Source organism: Odocoileus virginianus, chromosome 2 (genome assembly GCF_023699985.2).
Source record: "Odocoileus virginianus isolate 20LAN1187 ecotype Illinois chromosome 2, Ovbor_1.2, whole genome shotgun sequence".
Classification (NCBI taxonomy): Eukaryota; Metazoa; Chordata; class Mammalia; order Artiodactyla; family Cervidae; genus Odocoileus; species Odocoileus virginianus.
In genome coordinates this window covers 9,035,539-9,055,371 of record NC_069675.1, presented here as the reverse complement: position 1 = coordinate 9,055,371, position 19,833 = coordinate 9,035,539, and the positions used below count along the sequence as shown (strand labels likewise).

Genomic DNA, 19,833 nt, shown 5'->3' with positions numbered 1-19,833 from the left:
GGACAGCAAAGCGACTCAGCCACACATACACATGTATCCTTTCTCCCCCAAGCCCCCTCCAGCCAGGCTGCCACGTGACATTGAGCAGAGTTCCCTGTGCAGTACAGTAGGTCCTTGTTGGTGATCCATTTTAAACACAGCAGCGTGTACGCGTCCATCCCAAACTCCGTAACTGTCCCTTCCCACCCCCTTCCCCCCTGGTAATCCTAAGACTGTTCTCTAAGAGTCTACCACTTTTGAAATTAGTAATCACCTAACAAGTAACTCCATCCTCAACGGCTGTACTCACAACAAAAGCCTCAAATAGTAGAAGGGAGAGGAGCGGGGAGAGGAGGGGATGGGTTATTTATTGAGGAAGTGCCTTAAAAATGCCGTTTTTTTTCATCTTATACCCGCTCCGTAAGGCATTTTTCATCACATCCCTCTTTTACAGAAGAGCAACAGAAGCTACAACTGGTTCCAGAACCTGTACAAGATCACATGGAGAGAAGGGAGTGACCCCACAGATGTGTGTCCAGGTCTGTCTGAGTCCTGCTGCTTCTGGAATGACATGACTTTCCAAACTTACTCCAGACAGACAGGAAACACTGATTTGGGGGCGGGGGGGTTCACTGCTAAAATCAAATAATGATTTACAATGACAGTCTCTTCCCAGTTTCACCAAAATTAATTCAATTTTCTTAATTTCATGTTTTTTCTCCTTATTTTTTTCCCAAGGCTTTTGGTGCCTGCTACCCCTTATTGGACAGTGACATCAGCAGTCCTAAAAGGGATGAAAAGTTAGGAAAGGACCTTAACAACGATTCATGCTTCATTGGGGAGATTTTCTTTTATCACGGAAGGTAGGCTCTCAATTGTGACTTCAGATTGAATGTGTGTTCCAGGCGCCTTGGGCACTGGCAGGAAAGTTACACGCACAGAGCTCATTTAAAAAGGTGTCTGGACAGGATGTCCTGAGGAGGGCCGTGCATCTGAAGGAGAACACAGGATGCACCCAGCTCCACATTAGCAAGGACACACCAGGGGCGACGAAAGCAATTTCCTATTCAGGAGCAGCTGGTCTCATTCCTTCTAGCGAGCAGTCTGTCTGCTCCAGCTTCTATCAGGAATACAAACAGTCTTTGGTCACTCAATAAACCCATTTGCCACAGAAGACACGTCCTCTTCAATAGAGAAGGGGGAGGATTAGACCCTGACCTTAGCGCCGTAGAACTGTATTGTGATGCTCCAAACAATTACATAAAAGTCAGACTCCACTGACAGGCAACCTCCCAGGACAATAAGAAAAGGAAAGAAAGAGCTTCTGAAAGCAGCCAGGTCTGAGGCTCTCCCGCCCTGCTGAGAGGCCAACTTCCGCCTTCCAGGAGCCGTTTATTCAGGCACCCCTTCATTTACTCATCCCACCCTGTGCTGAGCAGCTATTTGGGAAGCCCCAGCATGTACAGGAGCCCCCTGCCATCCGTCTGCTGGGAGACGCGGGCAGGGGGCAGAATTCACACAACACTGCACCCCACAGGTTCTGCTGGGTGGGGAAGGGGGTCCGGCGGGGGCCACGGAGTGCGGATGTCCAGCAGAAAAGATGGTATATTCCCACACGACCTCCCCCCCACAAGGAAACTTCAGACAACAGCGACAAAAGGAAGATTAGACGGGACGTTCAGATTTACAACTTTTGTGCATCAAAAGATACTAACGACAGAATGAAAAGGCCATCGATGGGAAATATTTATAAAAGCAAACATCCAGCAAGGAATTAATATCTAGACTAGATGAAGAACCCCTACAACTCAACAGGAAAAACAAACAGCCTGATTCCAACACGGACGAAGGAGCTGAAAGGGCATTTCTCTGAAGAAGGTTCACCTATTTTCATAGTGTTTAGCTTTCGTTTTTTGTTCTGTTGTTTTCTGGTTTCGATATCACAGAAATCATGCCTTCATAAAAAGGCTTGAGAAGAGTTCTCTCTTCTGTTTTTTTTTCTGGAAGACATTAGGTAGAATTGATCCGCTATTCTTTAAATGTTTGGTATAATTCTCCGGTGAAGCTGTCTGGTCTGGAGATTTTAAATTAGGAATTTAATTCCCTTAACAGTTGTAGGACTGTTAAAATTATCTATTTCATATTGAGGCAGTTGTGGTAGGTTGCACTCTTTAAGAAATTGGTCTATTTCATCCAACTTATCAGATTTATGTGTAAAGAGTTGCTTGTACTAGTCTCTCACTACTTTTTTTGATGCCTGAAGGATTTTTTTTTTCTCTTGTATGGCATTTTATTTATTTTTATTAGTTGGAGGCTAATTACTTTACAATATTGTAGTGGTTTTTGCCATACATTGACATGAATCAGCCATGGATTTACATGTATTCCCCTTCCCGATCCCCCCTCCCGCCTCCCTCCCCATCCCATCTCTCTGGGTCATCCCAGTGCACCAGCCCCGAGCACTTGTCTCATGCATCCAACCTGGAGGATTTATAGTGCTATTTCATTTCTGGTATTAGAATTGGCATGCTCTCTCTTTTTATCTTTGTCAGTCTTGCTAGAGATTTGTCAGTAACTTTATCTTTTCAAATGGCCAGCTTTTTGTTCAAATTGTTTCATTGATTTTCTATTTTCAAATTCACAAATTTCTTTCTTTTTTTCTTTTTCTTTCTTCCTTTCTTGAAGTACAGTTGATGTATAATATTATATAAGTTTCAGGTGTACAACATAGTGATTCACAATTTCTAAAGGTTATTCTTCATTTATAGTTATTATAAAGTATTGCCGATAATCCCTGAGTTTTACAATATATCCCTGTGGCTTTTTAAATTTTATATATTACAGTTTTTTATTTTATACATAATAGTTTTATTTTATAGATAATAGCTTTTATTTTACACCTCTTAATCCCCTTAAGTTCATACATTTCTGATTGAATATCATTTTCTTCCTTCTGTTTGCTTTGGGTTTATTTTGCTGTTTTTTAAGTTTCTTGAGATGGAGGTTTAGATTATTGGTTTGAGACTTTGCCTCTTTTTTAAGTATTTAATGATGTAAATTTCCCTCTCAGCATTGAATTAGCTGCATCCCACAAATTTTGATATGTTTTATTTTCATTTTGATTAAGTGTGTCTTTACATTTCCTTTGAGACTTACTCTTTGACTTGTGAATTATTTAGAAGTGTGTTATTTAGTTTTGAGATGTTTAGACCTTCCTGTTATCTTTCTGTTACTGATTTCTAGTTTGAATAATAGTGGCCATTATTTCCTTGAGAACTTTTTCAGTCGTGACCTTCTTCTCTTCTCCTTCTAGAGCTCCAATGACATGAATGTTAGGTCTTTTTTAATAGTCCCATAGGCCTCTAAGTCTTTCTTCCTTCCTTCTTTCTGTTTCTTTCCTTTTGTCTATTTTTTTCTTATTTGCTTTAGGTAATTTTTGGTTATCTTCCAGTTCACCAATTTTCTTCCTCTGTCTCCTCCATTCTGCCGTTGACTTCATCCACTGAGATTTTTCTTTTATTTATTGTGCTTTTCAGTTCTAAAATGTCCATTTCATTCTTCTTCATATTTTCTGTTTCTTCACTGAGATTTTTTTAGTTTTTCATTTGACCAAAGTGTATCATAACTGCTCAGAGCATTTTATGATGATTTGTTTAAAATCCTTGTTGGGTAACTCTAACACATGTATTATGTTGGTGTCAGCATTTATTGCTTGAGGTTTTTCATTCAAGTTGAGATTTTCCTGATTCTTTGTATGACAAATGATTTGAGGTTGAAGCCTAGATGTGTTGGGTATCATGTTGTGGGACTCTGGGATGCCAGAGATGAAGTAACACCCAGGGAACTCATGGCAGTGTTATCCTCCATGTCCTAAGGTCCCTGCTGGGTCTACCTCCTTCTTGTCCCTTTTCAGAGTCTTCTTATGCTTATTTTATACAAAATGTCCAGAGATGTTTAGCTCTACCTAGTAGGAAGAATAAGAACAATTACTTGTACATCATCTTCCTAGAAGCAGAAATCTGTCTGTGTGTATGTATATAAATATATATATATATATATTTTTTTTTTTTGGATGAACGATCTTTCTTCTCTTTCAGGAATCATGTCCTTCTTTTCTTTCCCCTCCACTTCCAATATCAGAATATGTGAAGATGCTACCTCCTTAATAAGCCCTGAGTTAACAGTATGCTGTTTCCAAATTCTTTGCCTTGGTCCTGTTCGCCCACTCACTATCTCTTTTTATTTTATTTTATTTTATTTTTTCCATTTATTTTTATTAGTTGGAGGCTAATTACTTTACAACATTGCAGTGGTTTTTGTCATACATTGAAATGAATTAGCCATGGATTTACATGTATTCCCCATCCCGGTCCCCCCTCCCACCTCCCTCTCCACCCAATCCCTCTGGGTCTTCCCAGTGCACCAGGCCCGAGCACTTGTCTCATGCACCCAACCTGGGCTGGTGATCTGTTTCACCCTAGATAATATACATGTTCCGATGCTGTTCTCTTGAAACATCCCACCCTCGCCCTCTCCCACAGAGTCCACAAGTCTGTTCTATACATCTGAGTCTCTTTTTCTGTTTTGCATATAGGGTTATCATTACCATCTTTCTAAATTCCATATATATGTGTTAGTATACTGTAATGGTCTTTATCTTTCTGGCTTACTTTGCTCTGTATAATGGGCTCGTTTCATCTATCCCATTAGAACTGATTCAAATGAATTCTTTTTAATGGCTGAGTAATATTCCATGGTGTATATGTGCCACAGCTTCCTCATCTATTCGTCTGCTGATGGGCATCTAGGTTGCTTCCATGTCCTGGCTATTATAAACAGTGCTGCGATGAACATTGGGGTGCACGTGTCTCTTTCAGATCTGGTTTCCTCGGTGTGTATGCCCAGAAGTGGGATTGCTGGGTCATATGGCAGTTCTATTTCCAGCTTTTTAAGAAATCTCCACACTGTTTTCCATAGTGGCTGTACTAATTTGCATTCCCACCAACAGTGTAAGAGGGTTCCCTTTTCTCCACACCCTCTCCAGCATTTATTGCTTGTAGACTTTTGGATAGCAGCCATCCTGACTGGCGTGTAATGGTACCTCATTGTGGTTTTGATTTGCATTTCTCTGATAATGAGTGATGTTGAGCATCTTTTCATGTGTTTTTTTGCCATCTGTATGTCTTCCTTGGAGAAATGTCTGTTTAGTTCTTTGGCCCATTTTTGGATTGGGTCATTTATTTTTCTGGAGTTGAGCTGGAGGAGTTGCTTGTATATTTTTGAGATTAATCCTTTATCTGTTGCTTCGTTTGCTATTATTTTCTCCCAATCTGAGGGCTGTCTTTTCACCTTGCTTATAGTTTCCTTTGTTGTGCAAAAGCTTTTAAGTTTCATTAGGTCCCATTTGTTTATTTTTGCTTTTGCTTCTAAAATTCTGAGATGTGGGTCATAGAGGATCCTGCTGTGATTTATGTTGGAGAGTGTTTTGCCTATGTTCTCCTCTAGGAGTTTTATAGTTTCTGGTCTTACATTTAGATCTTTAATCCATTTTGAGTTTATTTTTGTGTATGGTGTTAGAAAGTGTTCTAGTTTCATTCTTTTACAGGTGGTTGACCAGTTTTCCCAGCACCACTTGTTAAAGAGGTTGTCTTTTTTCCATTGTATATCCTTGCCTCCTTTGTCAAAGATAAGGTGACCATAGGTTCGCCACTCACTATCTCTTGCCTGCATTATTTAAATGGCTCCCAAATTAGTCTCCAAGCTGACAGCCTCTTCTTCTCTTCCTGGCTCCTCTGTTCTGCAGATTGTGGGCACAGACGTCAATCTCCAGCCTTCCTTTCTGTTCCTCCATAACTGTTAGCAGCTCATCTCTGGCTTCATCCTAAAACTCAACCTCCTTCACCTTCAAAGCCAGCAATACAACGGCTCCACCTCACATCCACAGCTTTCTCTTCATCTGCTCTCCCATGTGGTCTGATGCTGCTGCTAACATGCATCACTTCTGGATTCCGACAGGCGCTGTGCAGTTGGTTCTGGGCCTTCACGCATGCCTTGCCTCCACTCAGAATGCCCCTCCTTGCCCACTGTCTCAAGGAAACCTTCCTCAATCACCCAAGGCAGAACTGATGGCTTCTCCACATTGACACTCATACATAGCCTCTTACTCACATCTCTTTCTGAGCACATTTTCAATCCATTTCACAGACATGTGACAGGTTGTGTACTCCTTGCAGGGTCTCTTCAGGCCTTCTTGGCTCAGTGGTCCAGGGAGGAAAGCAGGCCCATCAGCGGATGGGAGACCACAGCTGGCTTCATCTGGACGCAGGGGGTATGCAGAGAAGCATCTGCTACTTCCAGAAAATGTACCTTCATCAGGAGATTCTGCTCTGTGCCTGGCTGCTCTGAAGGTCCAGGAAGATTCTTTAGAGATGCGTTCACCACATTTGTCTTGAGGTCAGCTGTGCAGACCGTTTGAAGCAAGGTTCCCCGCCCTTCATTAGAGCCACCTGTCATGACTGTGATGTGGACAATTCATCCTTCGGGGTGCAGCTGCTTTCTCTGTAAGGAGGGTGTTGGCAGCATGAGGAGTAAGGGAAGGGAGAAGTCGGTGGGGTTAAGTCTTAGCTCTGCCACTTACAAGTTGTATGAACTCTGGACAAGTTATTGAACTTCTCTTTGTATCTCAGATTCCTCATCCGAAAAGTGGGGATAAGTATAAAACCTCCAGAGAATCACATTCAGATGCTTAGAACCACTCACAGCACTGCATAAGTGTTAGTGGTTAGCATTTTCAATGATTTCCACCAAAGTGCCCTAAACAGAATATGAGTAAGGATCTGGGGAGAGACCCCAAATTAGCCTCTATCTGCTTGACATTTCTTTTAAGCATTCTGTGTGCGTGCACGCTCAAACACTTCAGTCGTGTCCAACTCTTTGTGACCCCATGGACTGTAGCCTGCCAGGCTACTCTGTCCATGGGATCCTCCAGGCAAGAATACTAGAGTGGGTTGCCATGCCCTCCTCCAGGAGATCTTCTCAAACCAGGAAATGAAACCATGTCTCCTGAGTCTCCTGCATTGCAGGTGGATTCTTTACCCACTGAGCCACCTGCAAAGCCCTTAAGCATTCTATCTCATGTTAAATATTTATGCAAGTTTTGCATTCTACTCCATTATAAGGTTGAGTTTTTTTTAACACATTTTTTTACTGAGGGATTTTTGCAGAAACTAACGCCTGCGGCTGGCGATTTATTATGGAAGTGAACACTGAAACACTCTGGTCAATAATGTTCAGGTAACAAAAGATGTATTAATATGTCTCTAGTTAATAAGACCCTGATGCTGGGAAAGATGGAAGGCAAAAGGAGAAGGGGGCAGCAGAGGCTGAGATGGTTAAATGGCATCACTGACTCAATGGACATTAATTTGAGCAGACTCTGGGAGACAGGGAGAACAGAGGAGCCTGGCATGCTGCAGTCCATGGGGTCACAAAGAGTTGGACATGACTTAGTGACTGAACAACATTTCTTCTGCAAATGTATTTAAGAAAAAAGTACACTCTAGGTAGATACCTCCATGTTGCCCCTCGACACGGGCTTGAGTGAGGGGCACAGCCAGGGGACCTTGAGCCAAGGATACAGAGGGCGGCTGCCCAGGCGGGCATTGGGAGGTGTGTTTACCTGGTGAACGCCTTGCAGGGCCACCGCCCCGTTCCCTGCCCTCCCTCAACTGGGAGCCACAACCTCAGATCAGCTTTTCTCATTCCAAGAGCTGGCCTCTTCTTGGACGCCTGGGATCTAGAGAATGTGAGCATGGAAATAAAAATCTTGGCTTGGATTTCCTGAACTATGATCATCAATAAAATAGGGCAAAAGAGAGCTATAATCTAATGTACTACATTACTGTAATTAGAGCTTCATGCATGGAGCTCTTGCCCGCCCTCCCTGCAAAATAACGAAACAGTTTGAGCATAAATAGTAGCGACTTTATTCTCCATCATGGGGTGCTCTGTGATTGGGTAATTATGGTAACAGCATCCAGTGCGCGGGTGTCAAGTTCAGAATGTAAGACAAAAAGATGGGAAAAGGCACATGAAGGAAGAGAAACAGAATCACAGCATCTCAGGGTTGGGAAGAACCGTGGCAATTGTGTACCTTCCTTCCTGCTAACAAAAGAGGAAATGGAGGCTCAAGATGGTGGGGGTGGGGGGGGGGTGGGGGTAAGTGATCTGCAAATGTCAGACACTTAGATGGAGGTGGAAAAAATGTGAAGGTGTTAGTCACTCAGTCGTGTCCAACTCTTTCTTGACTCCCTGAACTGTAGCCCACCAGGCTCCTTTGTCCATGGAATTCTCCAGGCAAGAATACTGGAGTGGGTAGCCAGTCCCGTCTCCAGGGGATCTTCCCTGACCCACAGATCGAACTCGGGTCTCCTACATTGCAGGTGGATTCTTTCCTGTCTGAGCCGCCAGGGATGGACAGAGGTGGAGTCAGAACGAAAACCCAGGTCCATCTCTCCTGTTCAAACTCTTTTCTACCCCGATGTCCCTGGAAAACTGAATAAGGTAGAATATTCTAGAAAACTTTCCGCAAGGCAACTAGTCTTTGTTACTGAAACCTGTGGAGGTATAGAACACAGTGCTTCCATGACTTGAGCTGTTGTCTGTGGCCCAAAGTCACGGGCACTGAATGTCAACAGTCATTAGCAGTAAACATGTGAAACATGTTCTGTTTTGTCCATTTGGTTCCTCTGACCCAGTGGACGGGAAAAATGAGCAAGCGCACAAACTAATACTTTGTTCAGCTTCTGGTTAAGGAGGCTGACTGTTTACTTGCAGTGAGATTTTATTTCTATTATTACACTGAGAGTAACTACCACCCTGGTCAGGCGGCAGCCGTCAAATCAAGGCAAGACCCTCTGCCAGCAAAAAGATTAGGACTCAATGAGGGCTCGGGTGATGGTGAGCAGTTTTTAGCAATAAAGTGTTTTTAATGAAGGTGTACACATTGTCTTCCTAGACACAATGCCAATGCACACTGAACAGATGACAGTGTAGTGTCAATGTATCGATAACCTTTAAATTTTTTATTTATTTGGCTGTGCTGGGTCTTTGTTGCAGCATGCAGGATTTAGTTTCCTGGTCAGGGATCAAACCCAGCCACCTGCATTGGGAAAGCCAAATCTTAGCCACTGGACCACCAGAGAAGTCCCCCTTAATAACTTTTATATGTGCTGGGAGACCAAAAGGTCTGTGTGACTGGTTTACTGCAGCATTCGCTTTACTTGAGGGCGGTGCCGGGGGGGGGGGGGGGGTGCGGTTTCTGGGTCCAAGTCCACGGCATCCTGGACCTTGCCTGGGAGTCTGCCTTAGTCTCTTCTCACTTGGACATCAACCACAGATTTCCCCTAATCACAGCAAACCAGAGTAACATGCTCTAGTTCTTCCCATCAAGTGAAATGAAACACTTAGGGATCAGACAGCAAAAGTCAGGGGAAGACCTAGTTCCCAGCAGCCCTCCTCCTCATTAGCACACCAGAAGCACAACAATTAAGGTTATGCTGTTGGCCCACTTCAGATGAAAAGCACGCATATCCAACTACTTCACATGATGACAAGTTCAAATAATTAGAAATACACCCCAGTGTCTTGGAACTTTCTGGAGGAAACAACTTTAGGTGTCTAGGTGCTCTCTCAGGCTGCCATTCGGGGCTGAGATCCACCCATCTTCACTCTGCTTCGCTGTTTTCATTCCTCCATTTCAGAGCCGAGGGCAGAGAATCAATTATCAGTGATGCAGGTGGACGTATGTATATATGGAAGGGTTTCAAAGTAGATAAAAACAAAACTCCCCAAATCATATGGAACAGGGTAAAACAAGACATGAATCTGTGATCAACCCTATATAGAAGGGAAAAAAAACTCAAACATGCAAAAGAAAATAAAACATTGGAAATTTCCCAATAAAAAACTCTGAACACTTTTGTTAAAATTTTTAAAAGTTTGCCTAACCAGGCTGTAACACCAATGAAATTACTCTCAGGTACCTGTGACTGACTTTCTTGTTAGTTAATACAGTAGAGAGCAGTGCTTCTCAAATTCTGGGGGGGGGGGGGGGGGGCATGTGAATCACCTAGAAGTCTGGGTAACATTCAGAGGTTCAGTTTCAGATTCAGGTGGTCCTGGGAAAGCGCTGATTAATACAGCCACTAAGAAGAGCATATGGAGGTTCCTTAAGAAACTAGGAATAAAACTACAATATGACCCAGCAATCCCACGCCTGGACATACACCCTGAGAAAATCATAATTCGAAAAGACACATGCACCCCAAATGTTCATAGCAGCATTATTTAAATTAGCCAGGACATGGAAGCAACCTAGATGTCCATAGACAGATGAATGGATAAAGAAGATGTAATACATACATACAATGGAAACATACAGCCATAAAAAGGGATGAAAGTGAGTCATTTGCAGTGATGTGGACGAACCCAGAGTCTGTCATACAAAGTGTACCTCAGTAAGAAAGAGAAAAACAAACATCATATATTAATATATACAAATGAAATCTAGAGAAATGGTACTGATGAACCTATTTGCAGGGAAGGGACAGAGGAACAGATGTAGGGAACAGAGTTGTGGACACAGAGGGGTCGAATGAGAGAGCAGCGCTGAGATATACACACATGTCCACGTGTAACACAGACAGCTCGTGGGAAGCTGCTGCATTGCCCAGGGCACTCAGCTCGGTGCTCTGTGATGACCCGGAGCGGTGGATGGAGGTGGGGGGGAGGCTCGGTGCTCTGTGATGACCCGGAGCGGTGGATGGAGGTGGGGGGAGGCTCGGTGCTCTGTGATGACCCGGAGCGGTGGATGGAGGTGGGGGGAGGCTCGGTGCTCTGTGATGACCCAGAGCGGTGGATGGGGGGGGGGGGGGGCTCAAGAGGGAGTGGATATATGTATACATACAGCTGATTCACTTTGCCATACGGCAGAAACACACAGCATTGTAGAGCAATTATACTTCAAAATTAAATTTAAAAAAGAACTTGCAGTTTCTAAATTTCTGGTGTCAGCTGCTGCTGCTGATCCTCATCTTTTTTCTCCTAATATTTACTTATTTTATTTGGCAGCATCGGGTCTTAGTTGCGGCATGTGGGATCTAGTTCCCTGACCAGGGACGGAACCCAGACCCCTGCGTTGGGAGCTCAGAGCTTCAGCCACCGGATCACCAGGGAAGTCCCTCTAGACCTCACCTTACATAACTTAGCTACAGGTGGCACTGGGGACCTCTCCTTGGGCCTCGGAACACACCCTTTCTTGCTTTCTCTGCCATCTCCCCTTTTTAGTCTCCTGGTGTCCCTTGAGACTTTACCCTTGGCTTCTACTCTTTCACTAGAATCTTACCAAATAAATCATTCTCTCTGAAGCCTTTGTCACCACCTACACCCAGAAGCCCCCAAACTGTAGCTCTGGTCTGATATATGTGAGACTCACAAGGTCATGGTTCAACCTTGCATTGTGGTTCATTCACAGCTGCATCGAGGTGACCCCAGAATGCCTAACACATAGCACACGCTCCATAAACATCTCTAACAACTTCCTGGGAGACATTGCTACCTACATATCCCACAGGCTAACTGGCAACTGAGATCAGGTGTATTCACAGAGTCATATACCACAAAAGGATATTATATAAACTAGATTCTCCCCCCACCAATATCTCCAATGGCTCCATCGTCCACCAGTTTTGTGAGATCTAAGAAACCAAAGGGGCATCCTTGAATCCTCACAGGTCAAACACCAAGTCGTGTTGATTTTACCTGCTAAGTTTCTGTCTTTGTTAAATATTTATTTATTTTGTTATCTTTTTATGTGGGTCTTAGTGGCGGTGCACGGACTCTCCAGCTGTGGTGCATGGGTTCAGCAGTTGTGGCTCCTGGGTTTAGTCGCTCTGCGGCATGTGGGATCTTAGTTTCCTGATCAAGGATCAAGCCATGGTCTTTGTGTTGCGAGGTGGATTCTTAACCACTGAACCATCAGAGAAGTTCGCTATGTCTCTTTCAATCCTTGATTCCCATTGCCACAGCCTGGCTAGGCCACCTTGTCTCCCTGGGATGCCACGGCAGTCACCCTGTCCCCACCCCTTCTGTCATCTCCCCACCACACAGCAGCCAGCTGACAATCAGATCTCATCCTCCATGCGTGTCCAGGCCTCCTCCCTGCCAGAACACCACCATCCCCGCCCCGGCCTGAGTCTCCTGGCGGCCCCGCTGACCCCCTGGCTGTCTGCACACTCCTCCCCGAGACTGTGCTCCAATCAGCCTCGATGTGTTTTTGTTCCTCAGATCCTCCACGCTCTCTTCTTTCTGAACCATGATGCATGACATTCCTGCCACTCGGAACAGACTTTCCTTTTCCTCTGACTACGCTTTACTGATGACCTTCTGCTCATGTTTCAGTTCTCAACTTGAAGATTCACATCCTCCAAGAAGCCTTCCCTTTCCCCCTCAGAAAAAAAAAACCAAAAAACTAGGATATGGCCTGGAACGTTCTATATCTGCATACAGTGTCACCCCCGCTTGTCTAATTATCTGGTTTATCTGCCTGTCCAGGAGGAGCTCCTGTGTATTCAGTGCTGGGCCCAGGGCTGGGACTCAGGCATAAATTTCTAAAAAAAATAATTACTTGTTTATTTAGACTTTTGGCTGTGCTGGGTCTTTGCTGCCGCACACGTTTTCTCTAGTTGCGGCGACTGGGAGCGACTCTAGCTGTGGTGTGTGGCTTCTCTTGATGCAGAGCATGGGCTCCAGGGTGCATGGGTTCAGTACGTGTGACTCCTGGGCTTAGCTGCTCCTCAGCAGGTGGAATCTTCCCAGACCAGGGATTGAACCAATGTCTCCCATATTGGCAGGCAGATTCTTTACTACTAAGCCACCAAGCAAGTCCCCAGTCCTATTTGCTAAAGGAATAGGCCAACCAGATTTAACGTGAGATACTGAAAAGAAATCAACCCAAAAGGAAATCAGTCCTGAATATTCATTGGAAGGACTGATGCTGAAGGTGAAGTTCTAATACTCTGGCCACCTGATGGGAAGAGCCAACTCATTGGAAAAGACCCTGATACTGGGAAAGATTGAAGGCAGGAGGAGAAAGGGATGACAGAGGAGGAAATGGTTGGATGGTATCACCGACTCAATGGACATGAGTTTGAGCAGGTTCTGAGAAATGGTGAAGACAGGGAAGCCTGGTGTGCTGCAGTCCACGGGGTCACAAAGAGTTAGACACGACTGAGTGACTGAATGACACTGAAAAGAAATGATTTCAAAAGAAATTATTTTTCTATGTTGGGAACAGCCAAAGAAGCAGTTATATCTGGAAAAGGACACAGAGGGACACTCATGGACCACGGAGATTTTCTGTCTCTTGCTCTAGGTGGAGGTTATGTGGGGGTCAACATAGATAAAGATTGAGCCGTGCAGTGAGTTAAGTGTATAAATCATACCTTAGTAAAAAGAAAGAAGTCAGGACTTCCCTGGTGACTCAGTGGTAAAGAATTCACTGCCAATGCAGGAGACATGGGTTCGATCCCTTGTCTGGGAAGATCCCACCTGCTGCGGAGCAACTGAGGCTGAGCGCCACAGCTACTGAGGCCCACACTCCAGAGCCTGCAATCTGCAACAAGAGATGCCACCGCAACGAGAGGCTCAAGCACTGCATCCAGAGAACAGCTGCCGCTGGCCACAGCTAGAGAAAAGCCCGCGCAGCACTGAAGACCCAGTGCAGCCACAAATAGATAATAAATAAAAATCATCTTTAAAAAAGGAGTCCTGCTACCCCGACTTTTGGGCAAGAAAATTTCCAAGCATATCAAGATATGTCGGATTGTCTAGTCTATGTCTAGTTGGATGAGAACATAAAATCCAGACATCCAAGGCTCATTTCTAACCAGTGGGCAAAAACAGAGGGGACTTAGCTGCCTATTTTCTGAAAGTCACTTTTCGTAAGGAGCCGGTTTTGTGGGGCTCACCTCGGGCTGATGGCTCCAGAGCTGCGTGCGTGCTCTGGTCGGATCTGTGGTCCCTTGGACCAAGGGAAGTCCAGTTTGAAACAGCAGGGAAGCATTCTTGGGGCAGATGAGAAACCTCATACATCCAGAGTAATGAGATCAATGGCCACCAAGCACCAAAAGCACTTTCCACATTTGATGGGACTCACTGGCTTCAGCCCACTTGAGTGACTTTTCTACAAAGGACCTCTTTCGCCCCTATTCCTGGTTATTATTTTAGGAACGGCTTCATTTTCCTCATGTCTCCACTTACTACTGGTATTTTCACACCCAAAAGTTAAAAGAGAGAGAGAAAAAATTAAACTCCTGATTATCTAATTTAGTGAGGATATTACTTTATACTTGATCATCATCATCAACATCATCACCATCATTACCAGGCGAGGGGGAGTTTTTCATCAGACCTCTCCAGCACCAGAATTAGAAAAACCGAGAGCATGGAAGCCTGATTGCTACCTTAGTTAACCGGCCCCGGGCAGACGACTGCACGCCCCTCTGATCTCTGATTTGAGGAGCTCTGACGCTTTTTCAAAGTATTACCCGTGAAAAGGAAATCATCTGATAAAGTTGTCTTTACACCGGGGAGAGGAGGTGGGGGAAGCCGGGATGGGCGCCGGTCAACGATGGTGATGGTGACGGTGATGATGATGGTGGTGGTGACGCCGGCCCGGTCCTCTCCCGTTGCTTCATCACTGCCTGTCCTCTGTCTCCTGCGTCCCCGCGTGGCCTCTGCCCGGAGAAACACGGCCGACTGAACTCGCACCCAAGGCGCACGTCCGCGGGCGCAAGGCTGCTGCGCCCAGCGAAAGCGCAGTGTCCCCGAGCGCGGCGGCCCGGCACCTCCCCCACGACCCCTGCGCCTCCTCCGCGCACTCCCGCGAACCTCTCGGCGCCCTCTCGGCGGTGGCCCCTCCGCGCCCACCGCGCCCCGGCGCCGCCAGGCCGGGCGCGCACGGCCCGAGCCCGGGACAACCAGGCTGGCCCGCATCCCCCGCAGGGAGCGCCCCCGACCCGGGCCCGCTCCCCGCCGAGCCCGCCCCAACCCCCGCGCGGCCACCGGTCACTTACGCCTGCGCTGGGCCCTCCGCCCGGCTGCCCCGAGACAAAGGCTGCGCGGCCGCTGCGCCGCCGGCTGCTCCCCGAGCCTCGGCTGCCGGGGACCCGGAGGAGGATGGGGCGGAGGAGACGGGGAGGAGGGGAAGGGATCGCAGGGGAGGGGCCGCCGCACCACCGGCCTCCGGGCTGGGGCTGCGAGACCCAAGCCCTTCTTCCCGGCCCGCCGCGCTCCCGGGTCCTCGGCCTAAACCTCCCCCAGGGACCAGGGTACCGCCCCTCGGGGGGCGGAGTGAGAGGAAGAGGATGGAGGGAGATGAGTGCGTGTGAGTGTGTGTGTGTTCCTCCTTCCCAATCACGAGCCTCTCCTTCCACCCCCGCGTCCCTAGCCAGCTTTGGAAAGTGCCACCCTCGGCTTCACCTGGGCAATCCTGCAGGCGCTCCCAACCCACCCCCTTCACCGCCCGCGCCTCTTCCAAGAGGAACGTCAGCCCATTTCAGGGAGAGCAAAACCGAGGCCAGGAGGGGCTCGCTGCCGGGGAGAAGGAGGGGAGCCAGCTCTTTAAGAGCGGGACCCACCTCTTTTACCGGCTTTCCTTCCCAAGGCGTGGCACCTGTCGGACAGACAGACAGACAGGCAAGGTGCAGGGTGGCCACTGCGCTTGCCCTTTCTGGGAGACGTTACACTTCTGCCTGGCTGAGTGATTTGCATCTTGTTATGAACAGTAGCTTGGATTTATTTTTATTTTTAAAACTTTTTTATTATGGCATTTAAAAAATCGAAAGTAGAAAAAATTGTATCATGAACCCAGGAGTGCTCAGCTCCAGCCTGAAAGATTGTCAACATTTTCTTTCTTCTTTAATCTGCTCCCCACTCCCCCATCCCTCAGGCTAACTAGACTTAAAAAAAACCATGGTCATAATATCATTATGCTGTGCTACAAAATTAAGAATAATTTCTTAATATCATCTGACTATGATTATTGACAGCTGACTGATGTCATTTGCCTGGTCTGTTTTAGTACTTTACCTGTGTGGCTCAGCCTTGGTGGGCCCTGACTTTCGCTAAAGCTGGCAGTTACACGCCTGCAATAGTTTGTGGAGCAGGAATCAGAGAACAGTGACCCCCTCCCAGGCCCAGACACTCCTTTCTGGGCCTGAACCCCTTGAGAATTTTGATTGAAGACCATCCTTCCAGAAAAAAGGCACACAAAGAATTTTTATTTAAATTCCAGGAGTTTCACACTTATTAAATAGATAAATAACAAAGACCTGAAGGATGAGATAGTTGGATGGCATCTTATCTCAGGCAAGAATACTGGAGTGGGTTGCCATTTCCTTCTCCAGGGGATCTTCCCCACCCAGGGATCAAACCTGCATCTCCTGCACTGGCAGGCGGATTCTTTACTGCTGAGCCAGCGGAGAAGCCCAGTGAACAATATCAGCATCACCCAGATACCCCTCCGTCATCCACCAGGACTGGGGCAAGGGGTGCCTCCTGCAGCATGCACACAGATCACAGGCCACCCTCCCAAGAAGTTTCGGCCCAAGCCAGGGCCTCCCAGCCTTTAGCCAGGGCAACTCACACCTGTGCACTTCCCCAAGCCCTTCCTGGGGGCCGGACAGGGTCCCAGGGGGAAGGAACGTGCCCTGGGCTGGGGTGTCCCAGTCTCCCTGATTATGACAGCTTGATCCTGCCTCCTCTCCTCCTGGTTGCTCTGTATCTGCCACCCTGAGTGGGAAGCCTCCTCTCCTCTCTCCTTTCTCCCCCTCCCTTCCCCCACTCACGACTTCCTGTTTTCTTTTCCTGTCTCACAATCCGGATTGTACTGGTTTTTAAAACCATTTGCTGTACTTTGCTTGTATCAATGAGGGATGGCGAAGGTGAATAAAACCAAGATTAAAGCTTTTGTAGAATGAGATGGACAAGTGACACTCAACATCCAATTCTACTCAGGGGAGAGCAGCCCAATGGGAAGACTTCAGTGGAGAATATCTGAGGGATATTCAGGCCTACGGGCTCCCAAGGTAACCCTTCCAATGAGCTGACTTATTGGAAGAAACCCTGATGCTGGGAAAGATTGAGGGCAGGAGAAGAAGGCGACAGAGGATGAGGTGGTTAGATAGCAATACCAACCCCACGGACATGAATTTGAGCACACCCCGGGACATAGTGAAGGACGGGGAAGCCTGGCGTGCTGCGGTCCAGCGTGCAAGACATGACTCAGTGACTGAACAACAGCCACCCAAGGTTACAGAGAGCATTGCAGCATCGACTTGTTCTTTGGGGGACAGTCTGACACTCTGTGCCAGCTCTAAGGACGAACGATTAAAATGACAAAGAGCCTTAGTCCTGGTAAGGAAATAGGGTTTGGTTTAGCTAAGTGGACAACCATGCAGTTGTGAAAGGACAACTCTTGGCGATGAATGGATTTCACAACCCTAATGATCAATTCACAGAAGATTAATAGAAGGAGAGCTGTATGTTATCAGGGCATCCACCTGTCGAGAAATGGGAAACTTATTGACACTGAAGATAAGCTCAGATAAAAGGCATTCCATCCAAACGGAAAGAAAATACTTGAAAATAAGCCTAATGTTAGCAACTAAATGAAGGCAGTAAATACATTGTGGTTCCAGCCCATTAACTGTTATAGAGACTACAGATCATTGCAATGAACTGCAGATTATTATTAACCACCAAGTGCTCCGTGCGTCACAGGAACCTGAACCCTCACGTTTCCGCATCAGAGGAAATCGGCTGTCCTGACAAGGGAGCTTTCACACCTTAGCTGCAAACTAAGAAAGTTGAGATGATCATACAGGGTGAGGTGTGCTCTGCGTCCCCACCCACTGAATCTGGATGGGCTTGGGGTGGCTTCGGCCAACAGAGAACGGAGGAAGGGTCCAGTGGGGTCTTCTGGGACAAGATCGTCAGAGGCATGTGGCCTCCATCTGGGTCATTTGGAGCACTCACCCTCCAGCGCTCCCTCTTGGGATGAGCCCATTCAGAACTTGGCCACCCGGCTGGGAGAAGTCTGAGCCACATGGAGAGGTCACGAGAGGTGCCCAGATCAGCAGTCCCGGACTTCGAGCCCTCCCTCCCGGCCCAGGTGCCTCCCAGAGATTCCGGGGCCCAGCCTTCAAGCTCTCTTCCTCCCTGTGTGTGTCTCTTTCTCCCTTCTTTTTCCTTCTTGTCTTTCCTCTTTCCTTCTCTAGTAATTTCCATTTGTAAGACCCGACCCCTCTCTGATATATAGCCGATGATGTCAGCTTCCTGCCAGCATCCTCCAGTTCTTTCCTGGTGATAAAATCCCAGCACAAACCTTTGCCACACATAAACCTTTGCAGTTTCTAGAACAGGAGGTGTGAGGGGGAGAGGAAAGCTGGGAAGGACCTTGGTGCCAGTCAGGGGCACCATCAGGACGAGGGTCTCAGTGTGGATGGCAAGGGTGGGGGGCGAGACGGAGGCTGACCCAGAGCCACTCCGCACAGCCTGTTTGCACAGGTGTTGGTTTTACTCTGCTGGACAGGCTGTTTATAAACCCAGTAATATAAAAAAACAAAAACAAAAAACCAGTAATTTGGAGGACAGACTACTCCAGGAAGGCCCCATGATGCCCGTCCCCCCCTCCACGGGGTAGAATCTGCTCTCCTGAGTGTGGGGGTGCAAACAACCGAACCTCAGTTTGGACAGGAAGGAGAGACAGATGTGTGCTCTCTGGACATGTGTAAAGTAATCAGCTCAGTGGCAAAGCTCCCGCCTCGGAGCTCAGAGCACGTGTGGAACCTGCTCTCTGGTGAACAGTAGGTTTGGGGGCGCAGAGCATCCAGGATGCCCAGGAAGCCAGAAGAGGGTGGGCTGGGAGGGTCTGTGTGTCTGGAGTCCTGCCCCCCCAAGTCCTCCAGGCTGACGATGTGCTCAGGAACGTGGTTGGGACCCAGGGAAGTAGCTCACACTTTGCTAGTTAGATGCTCATCCTGCGACTTGGTTATTTTGTCTGAATCGAATCCCCAGAATATTAAACACACACATAATCAAATGTAAGTACAAGCCCACATTTGAAAGTCAAATATAAAGAGTTTCTGCATTTGTATCATTTTGCATTATCCAGGCTTCTGCTTTCACCCGTGGGAATGAATAAATAAGAGTTGTCTGAGACCGAAATAATTTTCTGGGCAAAGCAGAATGAATGTGTTAAAATGAAGGGGGGAAAAAAAAAAGAAAAAAACACCAAGCCTCCGAAAGTGAAGAGCTTTTCACCCAAGATAGAGTTGGGAGAGATGGAATCTGCCTGTTACTTTCAATTTTGATCATCCAGCCTTTTGTCATCAGTGTAATGATAAGGCTTCACAGAAGATCTCAAAGGGAGGATGAGGCCAAAACAGCCCCAGACCTGAACCTTGGGAAACAGTAGCTTCCAATCAGCTCCCCTCAAGGTTCTTATGAAAACCAAATTTTGCTTGATAACTTAATATGTTCAGAGAAAGCCTGAGAAAGCCATTTCCCACCCAAAACCCTAAGTTAGCTGGATGTTAATTCAAATAAAGGAGATTCTGTAGTTTGTGTCCTCATTCCATTTTTAGAAAAGAGCAGACATTTTCTGAATACCCCTAGTGGCTCAGCAGTAAAGAATCCACCTGCAATGTGGGAGACCTGGATTCCATCCCTGGGTCGGGAAAACCCCCTGGAGGAGGGCAGGGCAACCCACTCCAGTATTCTTGCCTGGGAAAT

At 46.8% G+C, this 19,833-nt stretch overlaps 1 protein-coding gene across 2 annotated transcripts in view; it reads right to left on the bottom strand.

Annotated features, from left to right (window-relative positions):
- GPR45 (G protein-coupled receptor 45) overlaps positions 1-15,415 on the bottom strand; it is a 44,420-nt gene extending 29,005 nt beyond the window's left edge. The window contains exons 1-2 of one of the 2 annotated variants that reach the window (XR_011490817.1): positions 15,114-15,415; positions 14,364-14,774 (exon numbers count right to left, since the gene is read on the bottom strand). The gene's annotated coding sequence lies outside the window, so the exon portion shown is untranslated. Of the gene's footprint in view, positions 1-14,363; positions 14,775-15,113 lie in introns of those variants that run through there. The other variant, XM_070475743.1, reaches the window with a different exon arrangement.
- Between the last annotated feature and the right edge of the window lie 4,418 nt (positions 15,416-19,833).